General features: G+C 38.5%; 1 long non-coding RNA gene across 5 annotated transcripts in view; it reads right to left on the bottom strand.

Moving 5' to 3' along the window:
- The window catches only part of LOC138195165 (uncharacterized), a 102,191-nt gene that overhangs the window by 11,164 nt on the left and 66,062 nt on the right, over nucleotides 1-24,965 (bottom strand). For 2 of the 5 annotated variants that reach the window (XR_011177995.1, XR_011177994.1), the window contains 2 exons: nucleotides 3,158-3,244; nucleotides 266-884 (listed from right to left, as the gene is read on the bottom strand). The exons of 1 other annotated variant lie outside the window; for it this stretch is intronic. This is a non-coding gene — a long non-coding RNA (uncharacterized lncRNA). Of the gene's footprint in view, nucleotides 1-265; nucleotides 885-3,157; nucleotides 3,245-24,965 lie in introns of those variants that run through there. 2 more of the 5 variants (XR_011177996.1, XR_011177997.1) reach the window with 2 other exon arrangements.

Below are 24,965 nucleotides of genomic sequence, written 5' to 3' on the forward strand. Positions count from 1 at the left end.
TTGTCAATCTCAGATGGCCTTATACTCCCTAAATTAACAAACTTTTGAATATATTTTCATACAGAATGAGGATTTTGTCCATTAGGGAGGGATCTTTTAGTGAACAGGAGGAACGATTACGGCAAGCAAAAACTGCTTCAATGTGTATAATGTGGACACCTGATTTTAAAATTGCGAACCATTAAAGTGTTTGAATACTACTGCTAGACAAAGGCATGGTTATCATAAAAAAACAAATCATCCACTACACAGTAAATACCATCAATTTAATCTCAAACCAGTAAAAAATATGTTTACAAATGTAGACATTCAGAAGAAACATAAAACAAGTCATAATAGCAAAACACTTTGCGTGTTGTGTGATTTATTTATGTTCATGCAAATCCGTGTATGATCCATCACCAGCCTCTCAGTTCAGTTCAGGTCAGTTCAGGTCAGCTCACACTGTTGGTATAAAAGTTCATTTAGGTGAAATGAGGACAGTTTTTTTTTCCCTTTATTTGAATAACTCTGTCTGAAGTAGGCTTTCTCTTATTTTTATTTTATTTTTTCTTGTTCTCATTGGTGTCGGTGTGTGTGTGTGTGTGTGTGTGTGTGTGTGTGCGTGTGTGTGTGTGTGTGTGTGCGTGCGTGCGTGCGTACGTGCGTGTGTGCGTGCGCTCATCTGCAGGACACGGAAAGTACGGTGCCTTCCACAACTTGGCACAAACACATGCTCGGATAATTATATGTCTTCCACACAAAGACGCACAAACACACAACTCATTAACACACACACACGCACACACACACACACACACACACACACACACACACACACACACACACATACATGCACGTGTGTGTGAGTCAGAGCGGCCGTCCAGCAGGGTGGATTCCTCCATCTGCAGAGAAACAGAGAAGTAACATTTTTAACCCTTTGTGGTTTTAAGGTGAGAACAAAAAACTCATAATATATATTCAGTTTTATTTTTGTTAAAGTCGACCTGAATTTATATTAAGTTAAGTTAGGTTAAGTTTTGTTCTATTTGATCTACTTTAGATTCATTTGTGTTTCTGTGTAATTTTTCTTGAGTTTTCTTTAATCTTACATTTACACAGGACACGACTCACATCCACACATGCTGCACATCACTGATGCCTGCCTGATATTTCATTGTCAGCTGTTAAAAGTTATTTATTCAGTCAGACGCAATGGAAATTCAGTTGTTCTTTAGTTTGAAAATATGGGAGTAGACACCACTGAGGTACCACTAAGCAGACCTGATAAGGGCCTTGAAATGAGCCTCACTTCAAAACCTCATCTTCAGGCCTTGTCTTGAAAACAACTACAGCGAAATAATCTACTTTGATGATCTTAACTGTGTTACATGTCACATATTCCTAAAACAAATCCTGTCTCATCAAATGACCACACTGTGAACCTGAGGCCATGTAAGATTTTATCTCTACATGGTGGATGATCCAGCCGTTTACTTTACAGTAGATTAGATGGAGCATGAAAGCAAACAGCGGTGCAGTATTTAATGCCCTGCAGCTGTTTGATACATAATGCATTTATATTGTGTGTGAAGCAAAGCACAATCCAACAAACACTCACGACACCAACCGGCTGAATTAGCTTCATTTTTTGTTGGAAAAAAAACAAACAAACAGAGTAAAATAGCTGAATGTATTTTATTTGTGTTAATGTGACATTTTATTTTGAAGTAGCTGCCAGCTTTGATGCATTTGCAGCCATTCTGCCACCAGTTTGTTGACGTGTCTGTGATTCTTGTTGCCTCGTCTGACACCTCTGTCTCTGAGTTAAAAGTCAGAGGCTGACGTAAATATTTTTTCCCGCTCGGCTGCTCTTAATTACCCTTAAAATGATATGACATTAACAGTATCAGGAGCCATTTCAGCAATTAAAACACATTTTGCTGGGCAACAGCGTGATTACATAGCAAGTGCTTTTAAACATGGTGGTACTTTGTGGTTTTCAGTGGTTTGATTGGAAACAACATCTGTCTCCTTAAAACTACCAACCAAAACCCAGCAGGAACCAGGTGTGCACATAGTTTCCTCACTGTTACCTCTCACTCTTAACCTCTCACTGTCTCTCTTACGCGCGCGCACACACACACACACACACACACACACACACACACACACACACACACACACACACACAACACACACACACACACACACACACACACAGCTCAGCCTGCTGTGTTCACTGCGTTGGGGCCGAGAGGAGACACATTCAGGATGCTGTGGTCAGAGACCTCCAGTCTATTCTCTTCCTCTATTGAGTGCCGTGTGCGTGAAGTATGAGCCAGAGGAACAAGTGTTCAGATCCTGAACTTAAATAACAGTCTGCACAAAACTTAAGATGTAACAGTTAACCACTAAAAGTTTAAAAAAAAAATCCTGCATTCACAAATGCAAGTACACAAGTATTATCTGCCAAGAGCACAAGTAAAAGTACTCAAGTAATCAAGGACTTCTTTGATTAAGCTGCATAATAATATTGTGTCTAGTATCGGTTTCACCTGTAATAATAAATCGTATCTAATACGGTGATTTTATCAAATTAAAACATCTGTTGATGCCAGAAAAATTTAATTTTTTACTACAATTACAAAGCAGCAAAATATAGACATACTCAAGTGAAGTACAACTAACTCAAGACTGTGTTTGCAGTACTTGAGTAAATGTACTTTATATTACTTTCACTGTGTTTGGACCTCAGGCTGGGTGGCATTTTTCCCACAGACATTTTAACTTGTCATTGTACAAAAAAAAAAACGTTTTAATTGTATTGCATGACTACAGTAGACTTCTCTCATAAAATAAAAAGTCAATCATTTTTATTGACCCGTCATTATGCTGCATATATAGTATAGTTACTTCCCTCCTTCTGATCAGTATTCTGTTGGTCCTTCTGAAAGTAATTCCATCATTAATCACACATTAGGCCTGAACGAGAGGTACTTTTAGGGTGCGCCTGGTTTGATTGACGTGTTTGGGTTGCAGTCAGGTTTCCTAGGTGGGATAGTGTCTTCAGGTTCTCAGTCAGACTCACCCCTTGCTCCTCCCCCACCTCATCCAAATATGGTCATTTCTGGCACAAAAAACAAACAAACAAGATGGCGACAGCCAGTATGCCAACCTCGAGTCTTTAGAACTGCCGTCCACAAAGCGGTGGTTGATGTCTTGGGTTGCCGCATAATCCCATCCATCCACTTTCTTTACTGCTCTATTTAAAAATGTAAAAAACACAAATATATGATGTTGTACCCAACACTCAAATTCTATATATACTGTAGATGGGTGACAAATTCAGGGAAAATATACTTCCTGATTTCATTATTCAGTCAAAATCTCCTGTATTTGCTAGTATTAGTTGATATTGGATGACTGAGAAGGCTGTAACATCAAACATTCAAGAGAGGCCCTGTGTCATTTAAAAATTGGTTTTAAACTTTCTCTATTCATGTATTGAGGTTTTTTTTTATCAGTACACATACTCCTGCAAACACACACATTCAGTAGACATCACACAATGAAGGCTAGAACAACATCAATAACAAAAGCATCTAGTAAACCTGATATGCTGCTCATCAGGATAACAAACTTCCCCACAAGGACACTCACTTCCTTGTGCATCACAGTTTATGCTCCGCCTTGCTGTCATAACAGATAATATCTCCTGCTTGGTATTCTGGGTTTTTACATAAGAATTGAGCCGTACACAAACTTTGTGGGTTCTGCAGGGATTACCGAGGCAGCTGCTCACACTCCACACGACTGGAAGCATCACTAAGCCATAACAATACACCTGTTTTTTAAGCTTTGAATGCAGATGCAACCAAATATATAAAAACTGACGTTATTCAAGGATTATGAAAATGCAAAATGCGTGTTGGGTTTTGGTTCCCATGCAAACTTTAAATCCGCAGCAATCTCCCTGGCTGAAACAAAGTTTGACTAATGATATAATGTTGACATTGACATTTATTTGACAGCTGTAGTGAAATCTGAAGGATCAGTTCAAATATTCATGCAGTCATAAAGTTGATTTTTCTTATGCTGTGTTTCGAATGACATACTTCCCTTAGTACACCAACAAATGGTACTCTTACATGTTTGGTGCAGGAATTTCTGCAGGGTAGTGTTGTTTCAAACCGCCACTCCGCACTGACTGGAAATAACCTGAGCATGCAAACACATCATCAACCAAAAATATCTGCGGCTTTAATTATTTTACCCAGAAATTAACGTGTTTTCGAGCCCTCTGTTTAACACACTCAACAAACACAGATTTTTCTATCCGGCAGCGGGAGTGAAAAATAGAAACTTTGTGAACAACTGCGGCTTCCTCAGACGCCTTATTTTATGAATTCTTTATGTTGGTGGTCCTTCCTCTAGGGACCCAAGACACTTCTTTTTTGGACCCTTTTCAGTGCATCATCATGGTACTTGCCGGGCACTAAATGTTTCTGACAGTGTGAACACACTTATGCACTCAAAACAGTGAGTGTTAGTGTTTCGTGTTAGTCTTTCCATGCTGAGTTCTCCAGCAGCACTTCCCCATTAAAAGGTTTGCACATCTTTGACTGTCATATCAAAAGTTTTTTGTCTCTGCAGTTTTTCAAGTTGTGGGCCAACCTCAAGCGTCTACAATATCTGGAAGTGAACCATCAGGTGACTCCAAATTCATCACCACGGTAAGTGCATTTAACTTTGTTACGTGAAAGAATGAAATGAAAACAAGGCTACGGTGCTTGGTCATATTGTAAATCTGGCATCAGAAATGAAAAGAGAGCATAAAAGAAGAAGAAAAAAATGCTGTCTGTGTACTAGTGCGGGTGAGCAAGTCGATTTTAAGGAAGTTGTCCTTTTGGGCCTCATCAGCTGGACCTTGGTTGAAGTGGAAATACTCATCAGTTTACATTCACACACACATGAAGAAGAACATGGATAATTTCAGTTGTTTGTGGGGCAGCTGGTTATTTGCATTTCTTCTGCAATGTTTCATCGGTGTCATGTTTCCTTGCACAGAAGCTTACATCATGTGACCCTGCTTCTTTCTTTTCAAGATTTTCTTCATGTCCCCTCATTAAAATGTAAAGTGCTTCCTATTACGTGTGATGTCCCTTTGATGAATGCAGTAGAAAAAAAGAAACAAGACTTCTCTCTTCAGAAGGATGTGGCTTTCAGAGAGAATCTGTACATCTGTGCACGTACAGTATACAACGCTGTTTTTGACTCATATCAAAGCACCTCTATATGTGAGCAGCACTGCAGTGTCAGGCGCGCTGTTGCAACTCTTTGGCTCAGCGTTACATCAGCTTCACTGAGGCAGATATACAGCTCTGGAGCAGCTCGAGCCGTGCATACACCGCCAGACCCACCGAGGCAAATCAAGCCAGCCGCTCCAGAGTCAACCCAACAAATCTGAGCTAAAGACGGGACAAACCACAAGTGAAAGAGAGGAAAGGAAATAAAACCAACTTTAACAACCCACAGCAAAGGAAAACAGGGAAATGTAAGAGAGCAGACAGACACTGCCAGACTTGATGTGCACGAGAGACTGAGCTTCTCCATTGGACTAATCACAAGAGTCCCAAGTAAATGAGGCCAGGGCAAAATTTGTCAGACTAAACCAAACTAGAGCATCATACGCCCCCCCCCCCCCCCCCCCCCCCCCCAGCGAGAGCATCTAAACACAATCCAATTTAAAACTACCTAATTAAAGCACAACCTGGACCCAAAAACCACCAACAGGCCAATTAAAATGAATCAGAACAAACCAAATCAAACAGCTAACCAACTATAACAAGAATAATTAGCTATACAAACAAACCACTTAAATAAACTAACCAGTTATCAAAAAAACCTGAGACAACTACACCAACATAAATACAAAGTTTACGCTGTCTATATGCAGGTTTATATTATTCTATAGCACTATAAATGTATAAATGTACATGAATCTTAATGTGTTAAAATTCACATTACTGTTGTGTACTGTCCATGGGGGAAATGAATGCGACTACTTTTTCCACTTCACTTTCTAATTTTTTTCTTAATGTCAATGAAATTCCCTAAAATAGCAAACATACAAACAAACAAACCAACAAACTTTGGTCTGGGAAAGTAAGAAATGGTGAACTATTGTTGAATTTGGTTCTTTCAAGGCTTTTTCTTATTTATTGTTTATAAAACATGGAAGACAGGAAAAATAGACCAATCTTGTCTTCAGTTACATCCAATAGAACAAATCTAACTTATTTCTAATATTTCCTTCTGTTTTAGCTCTTAATATTTTGGTATTTTTTTCAAATAATTTTTCTATCATGTATAACAACTTGATGAAAAGTGAAAACGTATTACTTTTTTAATTTAAGATAATGAGAGGTGAAACTTGCATTAATCAGATTTATGTTTTTTACATTAAAAAAAAGAGTGGAAAAGAAAGCAGATGTTTAAACCTATTCAAAGTGTCACAATTAGACTAAATGGAAACAACAGTTTTCAAGTTTCTATAGTGTGTCATAGTGGGGATTATTTGTGTTTGTATATTCGTAAGTTACTGGAAAAGATAAAAACCTGTACCGAGTTATTGAAAGTGATGAATTGTTTTTGACTGATGCACTTCCTGTACTGGCTCTCGTGCTCATCTTAACTTCCTGTTTACAGCTCCAGCATCCCACAAACCCCTGCTCCTCTAATGTAGGAAACCCTACACACAGGCCTTTACATAAGCCCAAAGCCTGCGGCCAGCTGTGTGTGTGTGTGTGTGTGTGTGCGTGTGTGTGCGTGCGTGCGTGTGTGTGTGTGGGGGGGGGGGTGTGTGTGTGCGTGTGCGTGCGTGTGTAACTCAGAGATTGTTGTAATCTCATTTCTGCTTTACAGTGAAACCTGTGGACATCACACTTTAGTAAGACTAACCATGAGTGGACTTTCAAAGACTAGTGTTATTTTCATGTATGTTATTTTGTTCAAAGTTACTATTGGTGCAGTAAGCATCATCATGTTTCAGACTAAGTGTCTAAATTAGGTCCTTTTAATGCTCTTTTATAGGATTGGAAAACATCAAGCTTATGAAATTATCGTCAGACCCAGTGGATGAAAAAGATCCTGTAAGTATGAAAACGCATTGTGAAGACAACCAATTTTTTTTATTGGTTACACTTGTGTGTTGCTTATCATACACATATTTGTATGGGGCTCTGATTTGACCATTTTTGAGTTTCTGATAGTGCTGACGTGTTTTCTCCGTCTACATTTTTTTATGACAGGAGGAAGACGATGTGTGAATGCTGAAAAGGATCCTTCTTCTTCAACGAAAAAACACTACAGTGGGAATTTGAAAGGTAGGATTTTTTTTTTTTTAACTGTACAAATGTAGGATCAAAACCACAGACAGTCATTGCAACTGTTTTAAATCACTAGACGTCCTCAGGTCATATTTATCTGTGCAAAGAAGGGATTTAGCTGCAAACGATCTGATGTTCAAAGACACCAGAATAGCTTTCTGTTCAGGTCATAATGGAATAATACAACTCTATTGTTTAGTTTCCTTTAAGTCAGAAAATTGTATTGTATTTGCAGACTGGTCTTTGATATTGTTGTATGTTTTGCACATTGAATGTCAAGTTTTTACCAACTCTTCCATGCTTTCATACTGTCATCTTCATATCTTTCCTTTCTCACTAAATATCCTGTTCCACTTTTTCTCAGGAAACATGACATGCAAACGTGATAAATGTCATGTGAGTCTCTGCCGGCCAAAATGGGCAAAAGCGTAGGAAGTCAGTCAGAAAATGTGTATTTTAAAATTTTGATGTAACCCAACTGTGCAGAAACCATTGGATATCCAAATTAACAGTTTTGACTTTGCTCGGGGGGGAGTTTGGTGCTCTGCTGTGCTGCTGCTGTGCTGCTGCTGTGCCCTCGGGGTTAATGATACGTTTGTCCCACACAACATATAATCGCTGGCAGTTAGCAGAGCAAACACGTCATTCAGTGACTCACAGCAGGATTCTGTCTTATTCTGTTTCATGATATTCCCTCCAAAACAAAAGAGGCTGGTTTACCCTGTAAGCGTCAGAAAAGCTAAATGTCTCTCATTAGACACTTTACCCTAGTTTCTTTTTAATGCATTCTGCTGATGATGAAGATACAGAGAATTGCATTTACTCAAAGCTCAGTTAAGTTATAGGAAGAACGTCAGAAGTGCTGCTCAATATCAGATCACCGACTCTCTGACAGCAGCTTTTCTTATCCACACTTTTGAGCAGCCCATGAATCTTTTTGCCTAATGTGGCGACAACTTTTTAAAACTTTTAAAAATCGTGGTTGGGATGGTAGCTCCTGTTGAAAACACTGAGGTCATGTTCAGGGATTTTTTTTTTTACCTCATAATTTGGTGGTTTTAGAAGCATATAATTAAAATGTTAGACATACTGGTTATTTTAGGGTCAGATTTCTCTACTTCTAGACATAGCATAATCAAATTTGATCACTTATAGGCCAGCTAAAGTGCACTAATAAAGGATTCACTGGCAGTCTAGAGGACCCCAGCCGAGGTTGCTTAATTTGCATGTATTCCAATGATTCCTTTGGGAAAGTAAGCCAAACAAGATCAAGTCTTGCACCTAATACTTAGCCTGAAACTGATTTTCATTGGAATTATTTTAATTTCACGAAATAAACTAAAATGTTTGCACTTTCTTTATTGCAATGTTAAAATATATTAAGTGTAAAAGCTTTATTGGGTGAATAAAAAGAGCTTTATTACAAAAATGAAAACGCAAACAGTAGGATAGATTAACAGTTTGACCCCACGTGTGAAGCGCTGGTTTATCTGAAACTCAATTTAAGGTTTTCCGTCACGAGATTTCCTCCTCTCCTGCCAAATACCTCATTACACCACTGTGTAATATTTCATCAGGAGTTTGACTCACTGTAAACCTGTTGGGCAGTCATGCAGACAAACACATCTAATCTGTGAAGCTGGCGAAAGACCTTTTAAACCCCACTTAGGGTATAACAATTTTTTTTTTTTTTAAAGCATCATGTACTGTTGCAGAAACTCTACCACAGGTTTCAGAATCAAAAGCTTTCACATCTTCAAAAACAAATGAATCAAAGCTACTCCATCACCTCAGGCAACTGAACAGCCTCACACTCCTGAATGGGATATTTCAGGCTGAACTCCAGGGGAAAAAAAATGATGCGAGCTACACCTGTGAAAAGTTGAAAGGCTTGTGCAACATCCTTGATAAGATTTTCATTTACTGCTTTTATTTATTTTGGACATACAGTGCTGCTTTGAGGGTCTGTGTTGCATTGTGTTGCGTTTCATTGTGCTGTTGTTTTGTTTGTGCCCATTTTGCATCGCGTCAGGTTGCTTTGTGTTGCGTTATATTGTGTTGTTCTGTTTTAGAAATGCACAAAAGTAAGCAGTAGTTTTACTCAGAAAAATAATTACAGAACGGGTGACAAATTAAAGGGACGGTTTTACTCATTAAGTTCAGTGTAGTAGTCAGTTTTATAACTTGTTCTGAGGCTCTGAAGGAGCTTTCCAAAGGCTGCAGAAGAGAAAACAAATTTAATCAGAGAGAATGACTCTTAAACTGGGGCTGTGAAGTTGAAAAGACGTGGGCATGAAGTATCCTATTGTTGCATGAGCATGTACTGTAGAATTTAGTTTCTTTGGGGTTTGACCCATACATAAAAATCTGAATATTTCCTTTTTTCCTTTTTAAGTCTTTCTCTTGTCTTTTTATAGAAGGCCTCACCTCTGAGGCCTTTTAAGAAAAAATACCCAGTCAGTATGTTTTCACGGCGTACTCATCTTGATCAGTGAGTCAGTCAGTGCGCAAGTAACTTATGAAATGGGTTATAAATGCACAGACTCAGGTTAAACTAAGCAGTAACCTCCGGGGCTGAAAAATGGAGCCAAAAACTGCAATTCCTTGAACGGCCACCTGAGGCAGGCTCAAACAGTGAGTCAATCCCCAGATGCTTTTTCATGGGCTCTATTCTGGCTGTCTCCATCTTGCTATTTAGGAGACAAAAGTCACGAGCGGTGATCTCCAAGGACACCCACCTACTGATAGTGGAAACCTGACTGCACCACAGACCTGTCAATCAAACGAACACGCCCCCCAAACATCCCACCTTTTGAGGCCTAATATCTAATTAATGATGGAATTATTTTCAGACGAACTTCTATTTAGCGAATGATACCATAATAACTTGTGGAAAAAATTTATTGACTTTGTATTTCTTGAGAGACGTTGAATTGGAGTCCATGGAGCCAGAGCCTTGTTGGAGCCAACCCCTAGGGATCCTCGGTGGTATTGCAGTTTATGGCACTTCTGCATTGGCCTCATTTTACTTTTTCTTTTTGTTTTACCATTTTTTGGATTAGCCGGGAGTTAAGCTGAGTCAGGCTCTATTAAAATTGCGACGGCCATAGACACCCAGAACTGAACTTTAAAACCGCTCTTCAGGAAACCTTTGGCTGTCATCACAGAGGCTATGTCCATTTGTTATATACAGTCCATGTCCCACACAAGATTTACTCTACACTAAAATAAGTTTCTAAAGAATCAATACACATACTGTATGTATTATACTGTGTGTGTGTGTGTGTGTGTGTGTGTGTGTGTGTGTGTGTGTGTGTGTGTGTGTGTGTGTGTGTGTGTGTGTGTGTGTGTGTGTGTGTGTGTGTACATATACCGTAGATGAGGCACTTTAAAAGAGAAAGGGGAACTAAACATGAAAAGTATTTCCACCACCATGATAACAACGTGTGGTACCTTCTCGCCCTCTGAGATACCATTAATTTCCCAGAAATGGAAACCAAGACAATCTAAATGAGGAAGTGGAGTTTTCCACATTGTTGTAAATTGTTGTTATCTCACTCATCAGAATTCAGTTCATGACTCAGGCTCTGCCACAAACTTTGGTAATCGCTTCAGTAAATGTCAGCAGATCTTTTTCTGAGAAAACAGTAAACACTGCAACCAGAAAAAGAAACAATGCAACAAGCAGCCGTGGTTTCAGGAATTGACTTCTTTGACACACACACCTGTTGTCAGCCGCTGTGTTACTGTAATGCAGAAGCATACAGTAAAGTATGTTGCAACAAGTCTGCTTTAACAGAAGTGATTTAAATTCCCAGAATGCCTCTCCTCCCCAGAATCAACAACATATGACTGATCCTGGAGATGAACAGCCACCTGTCCAGGGTGCACCTTGTCCCTCACCCACTGCTCAGATAGGCTCCAGCTGTAAAGATGAATGAATAATTCATCATCCAACTATGCAAATGTCCTGTAACCAGTCTTCATTCGTGCAACTTGTCATGTGCAACCTGTCTGCAGGCCCCTGACGGTCAGTTGTACAGTTAATGGTGAGGCATAAGGACAGTAGTATATTGGGAGACTTGGAGAAGAATGCTAAAATAAATAGATTTTTCTCTGCAGAAAGCTGCATTAACTCATCTTGTCTGTTACGCAACAGCCTCATCCCTCTTTGTCCACTACATACTGTCAAATTAGGTAAAAATACAATCACACCAAACAGCAGATGCTTTTTTGCTGAAGTTTTGTCTTCATTAGAGACATGACTTTGGAATTGTTTCCATGTGGTCTTCTAGGCGTCAGACAATCAGGTCAACCACATCTAAGGGTCTCCTGGAGGGTCATGGAAAACGTGTCCCCGAGCCAAACCGAGGCAAACAATGTATGACTGAACTGATATGAGGAGAGTCTCTGTTTTTGTTTATCCGTGTCTCTGTCTGCCCCTTCCTCTCTCCTCTAAACCAATTTTCCAATCCACACATTTATAATAGGATGAAAACCAACTCTCCAACTTGCTTGTGGACAAAAATACATTACTTTTCCCATTTTAATTGGACCTGTGTCTCAAACACACACACACACACACACACACACACACACACACACACACACACACACGCACATACGCACACACACACACACACACACACACACACAAACACACACACACACACACACACACACACACACACACACACACACACACACACACACACACACACACACACACAGAGAGATTTGAGTAAAGCCAACCCTGTGTTGCCTCATGGCCTTTCTAAAATCTTCAGGTACTTTCCAAATGGATTGGTCCCCATCAACAGGAATTCACACCACACTGAAAGTCCTGTCTTCCGTTTTCTTTCTCTAAGGACTGATCAGAGAGCTCTGTCTCAGCCTGAGGTTAATCTTTGATCTCCTTTGGGAGTGGTGGCATGGCTGGTTCTTCATAAAGTTCCTTCTCAGACTGTCATAAATTCTTTGAAGAAGATCTGACTCAGAACATTCCGAAAAAGAAAAGTTCCAAACAAAACATCATCAAAAAACTTGCAGGAGAAATAAAACATTGGGATATGAATATTTGCTTTGCCACCAAACATAAACAGTACTCTATTCTCCTTAATTCTACTTTCATGTAAAAACCTTGCAAAATGTCTGTTTAAAATCAAATCGTATATCATTTAAAATATTGTATAAATATTTACAGTATTGTGAATATGATGTATTTTGCTATAATTCAGTATTTAAGATAAATCTCTGTTCCATCTGAAAGTACCTGGCAGCAAAACTATTGCACTTTTGATTCCCATTCAGCCAGCAGGAATAAACCGCCTGCTCTAAAACATGCATAAACTTGAATTATGTTTCTTGTATCTTGCGTATAAGCAATTTTATAAAGGACGAAGACGCCAATAAGTCTTGAAAACCTCAAATTTTTAACTGGAACTGGTTGGTCACACCGCCTCGGACCTTGTGAAGTGTGAGTGTGCGACATTTAAGCCAAAGGGTTTATTTGGGAAATTCTTGCATTTTTTCCCCCCATTTTGTTTGAATCTAGATACTACATCAGTGTGTGTGGAGCTGGGACAGAATCTGTCCTCTTTCACGGAAGTTTACATTTCCTGTTGTCAGTGAGCACACTAGTTAAATATGACCCAATTTATGTTGTGTCTTCAGTATTTGCCTTTAAATATATATAATGAATGTATTATATAAATGCTTGTTGACTTTCTTCAGTGTCCAGTGTGAAATACCACTGAAATTACTGTATTACTGCAGAAATACTGGAGCAGGAACTTAAGGCAGCTGCAGACGACTGTATGTTGGTGACTCAGAACAGTAATTTTACAGTTGTCATCAGCCTGACTGACTTTAGTAGACATTTTCAGTTTGTTACTGCAGCTGGGTGGATTGTAGACATGACACCAGAATTTGGTGAACACAATGACCTCCTCACTCTGCAAAGATGGTGCACGTGTTTGCTTTTTTTATTTATATATATATAAAATGGCTGAAAAGTTTAAACGAATTGACATTGTCAACTCTAAGCCTCATTTTGATCTGCTACCATTTGCCCTGTTAAAGTTACTGAATTACGCATTAGTACAAACTCAACACTTTGATTTCTTAACAAGGCTTTTATTGTGAAACATTTGCAAGGACGTGTTTTGACTGAAATTGGACTTTAGGTAAGGAGTCCAGAACTATTGTTGAAAATAGCAGGATTTTATGGTTGAACTCATTAAATCAAGTGATTAAAGTATCAAGGCCACATAATTGACTATTGTAAGTAAACTTGCCTCCACAGTGGTTACGGGACCTTAGAAACGAGCCACAACTTAACCGTTTGCTCGTCTGCACTCATTACATGTGCTTTTCACACGTTAACGAATGGTGTGACACCCCTGCTGACGTCATTCCTATCCCATCTGAAAGTACCTGGCAGCAAAGCTACCTCTGATTCTTTTTCAAACAGGGAAAAACTGCCTGAAACATGCATAAACCTGCATATACAGGAGTGTTGACCTTTAGTTTAAACAGAGCATCCTTTCTTTACCTGCTGTCTATCTGCCCCAAAATTTCCCCTCATACTCATAATGCTATACTGACTGTGACGCTTTTACCTGTTTTTTTTCTCTCAGAGAATGTGAAGTGCTGTGACATGCTGCATGCTGGAGACAGAAAATATCTGGTTTGGTGTAGTTTAATGTGGAAAGCAGGAGTTGTAATATTACTTTTTTTAGATTTACTGTAACTTGGATGGAAAGCAACGTGTAGTGGGAGTCATGTCAGTTTTTGAAAGCTAGACTAAACTCCACAAATGTAACAGTTCAGGAAACGTTATCACTGTCTGGTTTTTGTTTAATGCAGTTAGGGAAGTGCTACCCGCCAACGCGTTTGTCGGGTTGTGGTCGTAAAAAATGTGTACAGAGCATCTTAGACACTGGAGACCAGTGTTTGCATTGTCAGTCTTATGTTTTTGAAGCACTTTGGCTGAGGATAGAAGGATAGAAGGATTAGTGTTGTAGTTTATTGTAAGTAAATGTCATGGCTAATGCTATAAGCTGCTGATGACCTTTTCAAAATTCAACACGGGCCACGATCCATCCCTAACTGTAACTAAATGATGTAACCACCTAGTGTAAACGTAATAATATCAATTTAACAGAAAAAACAAATTATGACTGAAGTTTTTAAAGACACATTCAATATCAACATTTAACAATAGGGTTTGCATTGCCCCATAGTTGCAGTTTCATTTTAGTTAATATATCCTTCTGCAAAAAGTGAAAACAAATTCCATTTGGCTTTAAATTCAATTAAACATAGAGGATTATTATCTTATGTATGATTGTCTTTAAAAAATACATTAAGCATTAAACTTCTATTTAGTGTATTTTTTCTTTTTCTTTTTACAAGTAACTGAGGTGAACAAACTATGAAACACATGTCTGCACGCTACTTTGTCTTGGATATTATCTCTCAAAGATTCAAGTCTTCACGGGCATGAATCCCTGAGAGATACGTCTGTCTTATCTGTGAACAGTAGGACGATAATGTTCAGATAAAACATTTCCCCACCGCTGCCTCAGGGATTTTCCACCAAAGCTGGAGTGAGTTAATTAATGTTATCACTTGCTGCATTGGGCAGAGACCACAGTGGAGCCTTGTAGCGCCGCTATAAATCAGAATCAGAGGTGTTCCGTTTATCGTCGTCTCGGCCCCGGCCGGGTAGGGAGAGCTGGAGATGATAGCTGGAGTCAGAGACATGTGAGGAGGAGCTGTCCTTTTGTCTTTCAAAATAAGAGTCTGACAGAGAGGTCAGAGAACAGTTTTCTGTCTATTTTCTGACCTCTCTTCTTATGGCTTAGTGCTGCTGTAACAGGATTTCCCCTCATAAAGTCTTATCTAATCATACTGTAGAATGCGGATGAGATTGACAAATATACTACAATAACCTCATAAGGGAAATGAACAGCATCAATCAATAATGACTTTAGGACCTTTCATTTTTTTTTTAAAGAGATCAACTTAAATACCCCTCTGTTCATAGATATAGAATGTCATTAATTTAGTATGTTTGACTGTTTTTAATGTGTAATGCATTAAGGAAACTGGAAATACAAAGCTTCTTTTTTTATATTTTATAGCTTCCGTTCCTTTTGATTATTTTATTCAACAAGCTGCCGGTTGCCATCCATGATCATGGAGGGACAAGAATATGCACCAATTTGTGTTCTTGGAGGATTTGTGGAGATATCTATTGCTAGAACTGCATTTGTTACTGACCATAGATTGCATATAAAAGTGTACGTAGTTAGCGGATCAGAAAAATGAGGCCAAGGCGGTAGTGCCATAAACTGCAATACCACCGAGGACCAGCAGATTTTCGTTCCAAAAAGGCTCTCGCTCCATAAACTCCAATTCAACTTCTCTCATGAAATGCAACGTAAATGTTTTTTTTCCACAAGTCATTATAGTGTCATTCACTAAGGTCACTCCTCCTTATTATTTGTCTTGTGTTCCTTGGGAAAATAATCCCATCGTTAATTAGATATTAGTCCACAAAAAGCGGTATATGGTGCAGTCAGGTTTCCGCTATCATTGGGCGGGGTGTAGTGTCCTCAAGTTCCCAATCAGATCGAGTCAGATCCACCGCTCGCTCCTCCCCAACTCCAAATATGGTCACTTTTGGCTGCAAAATAGCAATATGGCGACGGACAAAATCTGAACAGGAGGCTTCGTAACGACAGTTCACAAACCGATGGGTGACCTCACGGTTGGTTGCCGCTTGGTACTGACAGTTGTTGTGTAGTATTTACTCATAATCTTTATGGTCCAAAGAGTATAGAAATCTGTAGGAGTTGGTGAAAACGACCTTCGTGTGTGGTTTGTTAACTGTTTCTAGTCAGGCTCAGCTGATCTAATTTTTTGTGGCTTTTTTTAAAGGTTTGAACTTCATCTGATGGTCTTCACTGGTGATTATTTCCCAACCCTTACAGAAAAAACACGCGGGTTTTCCACATGGAACACATGATCACATGCATGACACATGTTTACCACCTGATAACATGGGAAAAATCTGTGGAAGCATTTTTCCACGGAAATCTACATGGGCTTCACACATGAAATGTTCCAAAACCACGTTTCCTCATGAGTCATCACATGTGATTACATTAGTTTTTTCACATGTGAAATTCATGTGGTTTTTCTATAGAGGAACAAGGACAGTGAGATGTGGTTGAAACCTAGAGAAAAGTGGACCTTGACTGCTGACACATGGGTAGATGCATGTAGATAAGGTGCAGGTACATTCCCAAAATACATTTTAAAACAAACAAACAAAAAGTGTTGTACTTGTAGTTTACAACTCTTTCTCATGCCTGTATTGCACCAAACTGCTTTAAAACCTGCCAATCCACAGATGAATATGAGCTGATATGAAGTAAAGTTTAAAAAAAAAAAAAAAAAAAAAAAAAAAAATCTTCTCCCTTTATAATGTATAAAGAAGTAATTGATTTTTTTTTCTTTCCTAAACTGGTTGTCACTTTGAGCATAAAAGATATTCCCACTTATCATTGGTTAGTATGTCCACCAGTGAGGAACTGTTGCCTGGTGACTCAAACTCTTCCTACCAATCAGCTTCCTCCATCTATTTAGTCACTGTGACTCATCCTCCAACCATTAATGAGGCAGCTGATTGGGTTATGATTCATGAGTCAGCATACCTGTCACTGCTGGGATTGGCCAGGCTATTCTTGTACAGATATATAAACACAACAGAGGCAGATGTAGGTTTAGAGGGAGAGAGGGAAGCATACATACTGTAGAACCGTTGCATAAAGTAACTGGTAGCAATACAAATATTTTGTAGTAATTCTTTGGCACACGTGGTGTCTTCTTGAAGGTCAGTCTGACAACTGGTTGTAGAACAACTAGACAACAACATGAGATAAAGGTCGTCTGTAAAAGACTGACAGCTGTGTTTTGTTATTTCTTCCTCTGGTGATGGGTGACACATTATTTCTTTGTTCTTGTATTAAGTTGAAGGTGTTCCTCAGGCCTTCGCAAACAATTCATGGCTTTATTTGCTTTCCAGATTACAGCTTTTTTACTTTAAAATATAAGCATTAGGTGGTAACATAAGAATGAGGCTGTTGTCAGAAGATTTTAAATTTACTCTATGGTTTTAGTGGAAATCTTTAAAGTTTTCTAATGAGAACCAACGTTCATACATTTAGCTTCTTAACACACTGAGGCTTGCAATTCTGTGCGAAAACAGCATAATGTTTAAAGGCTTTTTTCTAAGAAATGTATCCAAGAGATTGACACTGAGATGCAGTTCAATGTTCATAATGTAAAACCTAAAATCAACCTTTTCAAGAAAATTTAGTGCAGTTTAAACACATGACTAGATACTTTAAGTATTGGATAATAAACAATACAAAATGTTTTGCTTAAATTGAAGATCTGATACTGATTCTTGGCTGAACATGATATTAAGAACAGAGGCCAAAACGTTTTTGGTAATTAACACACTTATAATGATTTTAGTAATTTTGTAGGTCATAATTTGAAAGAAGAGATTTATTTATTATGATGGCTATGATATTTGTCAAGATTCATTGGTCAAATGATACATTTATCAAAATGTATATAAGGTAAACAGACTTGAAATTAAAGCTCTAAAAGTGTTTTAACATGTTTTTCAGTAGCCTCATTGATCATGAATCCAAATTCAACAGGGTTTAATTGAGAGAAATAGTGCAAATGGCACAAATACACATTATTTCCCAAAATTTGGAGAGTAACTCAGAAATGTTGCTTTTTAAAAGAAGAAACAAAACAGTTAAGTCGACAGGTATTTGTCCTGCCTCTCATAACAAATGTACCTATACCTGTACAACATTAAAAAAAAAATCAGATTTAGCCACTTCAATACAAGAGCATCAATAATTTACAAAAAGAGTTCTTGTTTGAGGGTTGTTGTATTTTTCATATCCTTATATTGTTTAAGTACACAGTGATGGCTCGTGCAGCCTCCTGCACGGCAAATGCTACTTTCTATATGCAGACACTCCTTCACATATAAGTAATTTAATATGACAGTAAATCCATGCGTGACAGTAAAACCATCTTCCTCCTCCTGCTGGAAGTTAACTTTAAACTGTCTGTTGTTATGTATCTCTACTTTTTCAGTCCCGTGTTACTGCCTTCATGGCTTTAACGTTTCTGCTCCTTAATAGCTCAATCTTGTATTGTTCTTTAGTTGTCTGCTCATATTTCCATTTTAATTCCCCCCACGGGGATCCTAAATGGTTTACTTGTATGTGCATATTAGCAGAATTCAAGATCAGACCCAACCTCAGTGGAATCTCCAAATGCCCAAAACTCACCTGTTAAATCCTAAATAACAACACACAACACTCAGCATGTAACATTATCCCAAACACACACACACACACACACACACACACACACACACACACACACACACACACACACACACACGCGCACACACACACACACACACACACACACACACACACACACACACACACAAATGCAGTCCCCCCTGCACCAAAACTGACTATGTAAGTACAGAGCCAAACATAGTAGTAAAACTATTTAATAACTTTTCACAGAATCCTCGAACAAACACATATGAAGTGCTTTTGGAAATTCCCCAAAATTTTTAATTTCAGGACATAATTTGGTGCTTTATTCCATATAAAATCCATTGAAAGACAGCCACAAAGAGTAGTGTCCCACCCTCAGGGACACAAGACCAGAATTGCAACATTTCCTGATGATATCATACATGTCTACGTCATGTGAGCATGACTGAGCAGTTTCACATTTCAACATGCCCGCCTGATGTCCGGTTTGTTTGACCAAGAGAGACGGCACGTTCCGCCGACTTGACAGCAGCCTCGCCGTACTGTGTTGGTTCGTGTGTGTGTGTGTGTGTGTGTGTGTGTGTGTGTGTGTGTGTGTGTGTGTGTGTGTGTGTGTGTGTGTGTGTGTGTGCGTGCGTGTGTGTGTGTGTGCGTGTGTGCGCGCCTTCTCCTCCACAGCAACAAGCTTCTCCATTTTAACCGACGCTCCGTCTTCATGTGTAGCTTGAGATGAGTTGCAAAAGCCTTTTCTCTCATGCCCCAAATGTTTTTTCTCTTGCACAATGTAAGGGAAAAACACTGTCTTTTTACAATTTTTAAAGAATAAAATCATTTATTTTTACACTTATGACAGCCTCAAAGCATTAATTTGAATTTTATTATGTGGTGACTAACACCAAAGTGTGGAGACAATTTAAAGATGGACAATATTTAAGTCAATTATATTCTTTTAATTTTTATGTTTTAAATGCTTCCTTACTTCAGGTTATTATCGCTAAAAGCACATGTAAGAGGTACCTTTGCGTAAAACAACAAGAAACTGGAACAAAAATAGATCTGACATTTAAAATGTGCAGTTGCTACACTATATGCCCCACACCAGCGATGCAAATCTTATCTACTCAGCTACTTTCAAAATAGTACATTGTGTCACATTTGTGTATGTGTATGTGTGTGTGTGTGTGTGTATGTGTATGTGTATGTGTATGTGTGTGTGTGTGTGTGTGTGTGTGTGTGTGCGCGCATGTTTTCACACACCAGGACAGGAGTCGAGTCACTTCCCACTGAGTTTAACATGTTTTCACTGCACAATTCTTATTTTCAACAATTTTAACAGTCTCACAAAATGTGACACAAGTTGTCATGACTGGAAAATTAATTCTTAGAGTAACAGATGCATTCATTTATTTCATGCTATAAAAAGCTGCACTCTGACAGTGTTTGGTGAATGATTCAACAGCCACTTTAGCTACTGACCAGCCATCAGTTGGACATGTAGCATTATTCCAGAGAAAAAGAAAACCAGCTGGTAGGTAAAACAGTAAAATGTGGGTTGTTTCTGGCATTACAAACCCCTGAGGTCAAAAACTGTTTTCCTTTCATGCAAAGAGACCATGTGCAGTGCTAGTGGTTACTCCTACGCCTTAACTCTTCCTCTTTGCGTCCTGCACAGCATGTTTCACCTAACCGCTTGTGTCAACAACAAAAAAAAGAAGGAATGTCTTCAGCAATAAAGTTTTACTTGTCATCTATAGGACGGATTAAAATAACCAGAGATTAGTCCAGTGAAACTCACTGACAGAGTCTGAAGGTGTTTACAGATTACATAGTATTTTACTTTTAAAGGATTATTCCCGCATGTTAAAACATTGATTTTAGTTTCTTAGCAGTGTGCAATGTTTCTATTAAAAGAAGTACGGTGGGTCAAGAAACGCAAACAGTTTGATTTTAACAACCCAGTTCCCATTGGACTTTAGATGAGGTGGTTGGGGTGGATGGCAGGGTGTATTAAACGCATGGGACTGGGATTAGCATATAGAGTCCCCTCCGCAGTCACGTTTAGGCAACAAAGGGACTTTGGTGAATGTTTGGAAAAAACTCTTTAAAAAAAAAAAACTTTAATTAGACTGTAATCACTACATGTGGATGTTGCACTACTGTTTGCATTGGACAAACAATGTATTTTATCCTTTAGGTAAAGGACATGATGTATTTTGAGAGACCACATAACAAAAATAGTATTGCCTAATCTGTTAACCAGGTTTACGCAATTAAAAAGTTCAAGCAATTATTAGCAATAGTTTTAAGACCACAACACATCACTTAACAGTAAATTTTTTTAGCATTTGTCCACACAATAAACACTTATTTTTCTCCAGTGGGGCAGCTTTGTTTCCTCAGATGAAATAACATCTGTAAATGGAACAACATTTTGTAAAAATTGATGCGTGTTTGAGCAAGGTGCTGACCTGCTTCTTGCTTTCTCTTGGTCATTGTAGATAAGAGCTTTAGCAAAGAAAGTAAATTGAAATAAATACATGTTCCACTTTTTAACCTTATTTCTCGTTTTTCTTTTCTTGGCATTTCCCTTTTACATGTCCTCTCTAGAATTACATGTGCTGTTGGCAACTCTGACCACACTACTGATTTTCTGCAATGCTAATGAGCTATGAACTGCAGCGTGTATAATAAAATACAGTCTAATATGGAAGTAAAATTGTCACTTATTGCCTTTTCCCTGATAAACCCAAATAATGTTAATAGGATAAAAGATTTTAGTTGTCATGCATTATGTCTCCTCGTTATGTGTGTGTCCATTTACCTGTTATTATATGCGATTTTCACTTTGTGCATTATAGAAAAGCTGGATAGAAGACTAAATTTAACACTAAATTAAAAAATGGATCTCCAACAATGATAGATTTCTACATTTTTATGCTTGAAACCAGTTTTTCAGGTGTTAACTTTTAATTAAATCATCTCTGTGTGCCTTCTGCAACCGTTTAATGGCACTAACTGGAGAAATAGCAGCATCAACTGTTAATATTGATGAACTTACTTTTGATAAAAGGGGGCAATCAGAAGGTTTAGAGCTCCTGTTGCACGCAAACGAAGTGCAGCACCCTGACCTGCACAGAGCAGCGGCAAGCTATAAACTATGAGAAAGAACAGCACCTGAGTTACACATGTTTTAGTGGGAGGAAGATTTTGTGTCAACTCTGGAAATTAGCGACACAGACCTTTGAAATGCTTCAGAAAGCCTACTGTAATGAAGCAATGACATGTTTTGAGTTGCATTTACGTTTCAAGATTGGTAGAACGTCACAGTCCAAGACCAAAAAATACACGTCAACTTCTTTGACATTTGCGGGGTTGTGCACCGTGAATTTCATCCCCCAGAATCAGACTGTCAACACCGAGTTCTACTGTGAAGTTCGGATTCATCTGACAGAAGACATTTAGAGCAAATGCCCTGAAATGTGGCATGATGGCGCTTTAGTTCTTCAACATGACAATGTACCCGCTTTCACCACCACCCTTGCCTGCAGAATTTGGCTCCCTGCGCCTTCTCTCTGTTACCCAAAACTTTGACACCAAATTTAATGTGCAATCTCTGCTCAAGTTGCAGGTACATGTTAAAATTGCAAATGTTCACGTACCAGGGGTCATAAAAACATATGGAACTGAGGTGCTGATCTTGATCAAGTGATGTAACTTGGAATAGATAGTTATTAAGATTCTATCTTCCTCCTGCTGCATACTCATTGTAGTACTTTGCTCCATTTACATGCAACAGAAACAGTTTCAGAACTTTTTTTTTTTAACCACTATTAGCTTAGTAGATGGAAATGCTCATTCATTGTTTGTTTTTTTTAATCTTTCCATAATTTTTTTTTTTAAATTGGCTAGTTTGCATAAAAAAAACCAGTCACTAACAAAGTTTACATCCATAAGTACCAGTTATGTTATAGGAAACTTATTGAAAGGACAGTTGTGGTGACTGTCATCCTGAATCATCAGCGCAGCATGAACCCACATGAGGAAATAAAACTGACAGCTCATGTAGCACTTTACTGCCTCTTATGTGAATATTCACCTTCTCTAGTGGCTAATGAAGAAATGATATTATTGATTAGTCATATTTGTTGAGAAACCATTTGCACATCATATGTCATTAACAATAATGAACAAGTAGGAACGAGGACAATGTGTCTTGAAGATCGCATTAGAAATTACTGTGTGACTAACACAACTCTTCAAAATGTAGTCTGTCACAAATGCAATACACACCACTGATTTAGCTCTTTTTCTCAAATCTCTGAACTAAAATGCTGATTTGTAGTATTTAAGAAGATGCTTTCAGAATGCAGATCACCTCCTTGACTGTTCCTGTGATTAACAGATGACTTTAATGGTATCTGCCATCACAAAATCATGTGGTTGGTCCGTTTTCTCAAAGAAACCGCACCAGAAAACCAAAGAGACCTTCCTGGTGTGGGTATGGTTAATCTGCACCAGACTGATTTTTATTTTTTAAGCCAGGCCAAATGAGCCAAACGAGATGGGAAATGAGTTTGTTTGAACCGAATCTAACATGTTACGCGTGAAAGAACCTTTAGTATCCAGAGAAAGTTTTGATTTCTGGGAGATTTCTGCACAAATTCAAAAATAAAGAGGGCAAAGGAATTTTTCTGTGTTTGGAAAATTACTGTAAAGCAGCATCATGACTTCAGTAGAAAGTAGTTCCAGAAGAAACAGGTCTGAAATAGATATTTGAAAACCAAAACCATCAGCATGGCTCGATACAATCAGGAATAAATGATGATGTTTTTTTGTCATTTGGGTGAAGCAACCCTTTACGCTTATCTTTGAAGAGGGCAGCTTGTACATGCAAATTCACAGAATCTTTCCTTACTCGGTGTCTCTGAGGTCATTGGTTGTTGTTCATTTTACACGTGAGCGCTTCCATGGTGTCGGAGAGAGGCTAAACACACGACTGTCTTATATGGGCTGTAAACCAGCTGAGCAGCTGTTTTTAACCACAGTCCATTTCTGTGTGTATGTGTGTGTGCGTGTGTGTTTATGGCAGCAGCATGTAGACTAAATGGGATTGTGTGCGTGTATTTGGGTGTGTGTGTGTGTGTGGGTGTGTGTGTGTGTGGGTGTGTGTGTGTGTGTGTGGGTGTGTGTGTGGGTGTGTGTGTGTGTGTGTATGTGGCAAGGTTGCTGTTTGACATGTCTGGGCGTATTCTCAGCCGGTACTGCATAGAAGCCTTGAGGCAATGCACTGACTGAGCTGCATGCATCCGTATAGTTTGTATCATCCCCTGAAGAATAAATGCAAACTAATCTGATCTGGACAATTTTTTGGGGGAAAAAAACAAGAATATAATTTCAAACTGAAGAACACGTATAACTTGTCGTGAACGTCACAAGCGACACACAAGGAATACAATTTAAGACCTTCCATTCACTCTGCAGTGTTTCTAACTGTTAGCCCTGTTTTGTGATCCTGTGTGTGTCTTTAACCTTCGGTTCGTTGCCATCACGGCTTTTTAAAATGATCTAACAGGCTATTTGTTTTCCACGCTTATGTAACAGAGTCCTTGTGATGAACACTGCAGCCTAGTTCTGTAATTATAATCTGACAAACAAGACGAGACTTTGTACGTTTTCTTGGCACAGTCACTCCACAATAAAAAAATAAAAAAAAACCTGATGAAAACAAAAGTCACAGACTTCCTTCTTTTAGAATTTAATTTAACAATAAAAATGGAAGCAGTTAAAGACATGTCCTATGTTTTGTAGTTTAGGGGAAATTTGGCGGAAGTTTAAGCTCTACAAGTAAAAATCACATGATGGATTCACAAGCAGATTTGTTCTACTCAAAATTTCTCCGAGCACTTGCTCGTTTGCCAAAACAAATTTGGCAATTATTTTTTACATTTCTCTTTCAATTAAATGACCCCTTAAAACCTAAGATATATTTTTTTTAAAATTCGATAAGTAACAGCTCCACAAAACAAGGCCAAATGAGTGACCTTTGGATCAGACACACTTGGGAGAATTTTGAAATCACCAGAGGGAGATTTGAAAAAGTAAATTGGCAATTGCTTCTTAAGTATCAATTACAAAATAAATAACAGCCTGAAAATAATATTTCAGTAATCACTGATGTTGTTGAATGTGTTCTAAAGGT

Source organism: Embiotoca jacksoni, unplaced genomic scaffold, assembly GCF_022577435.1.
Source record: "Embiotoca jacksoni isolate LCO1_2020_lvr unplaced genomic scaffold, fEmbJac1.0.p SCAF_12, whole genome shotgun sequence".
NCBI classification, from domain to species: domain Eukaryota; kingdom Metazoa; phylum Chordata; class Actinopteri; family Embiotocidae; genus Embiotoca; species Embiotoca jacksoni.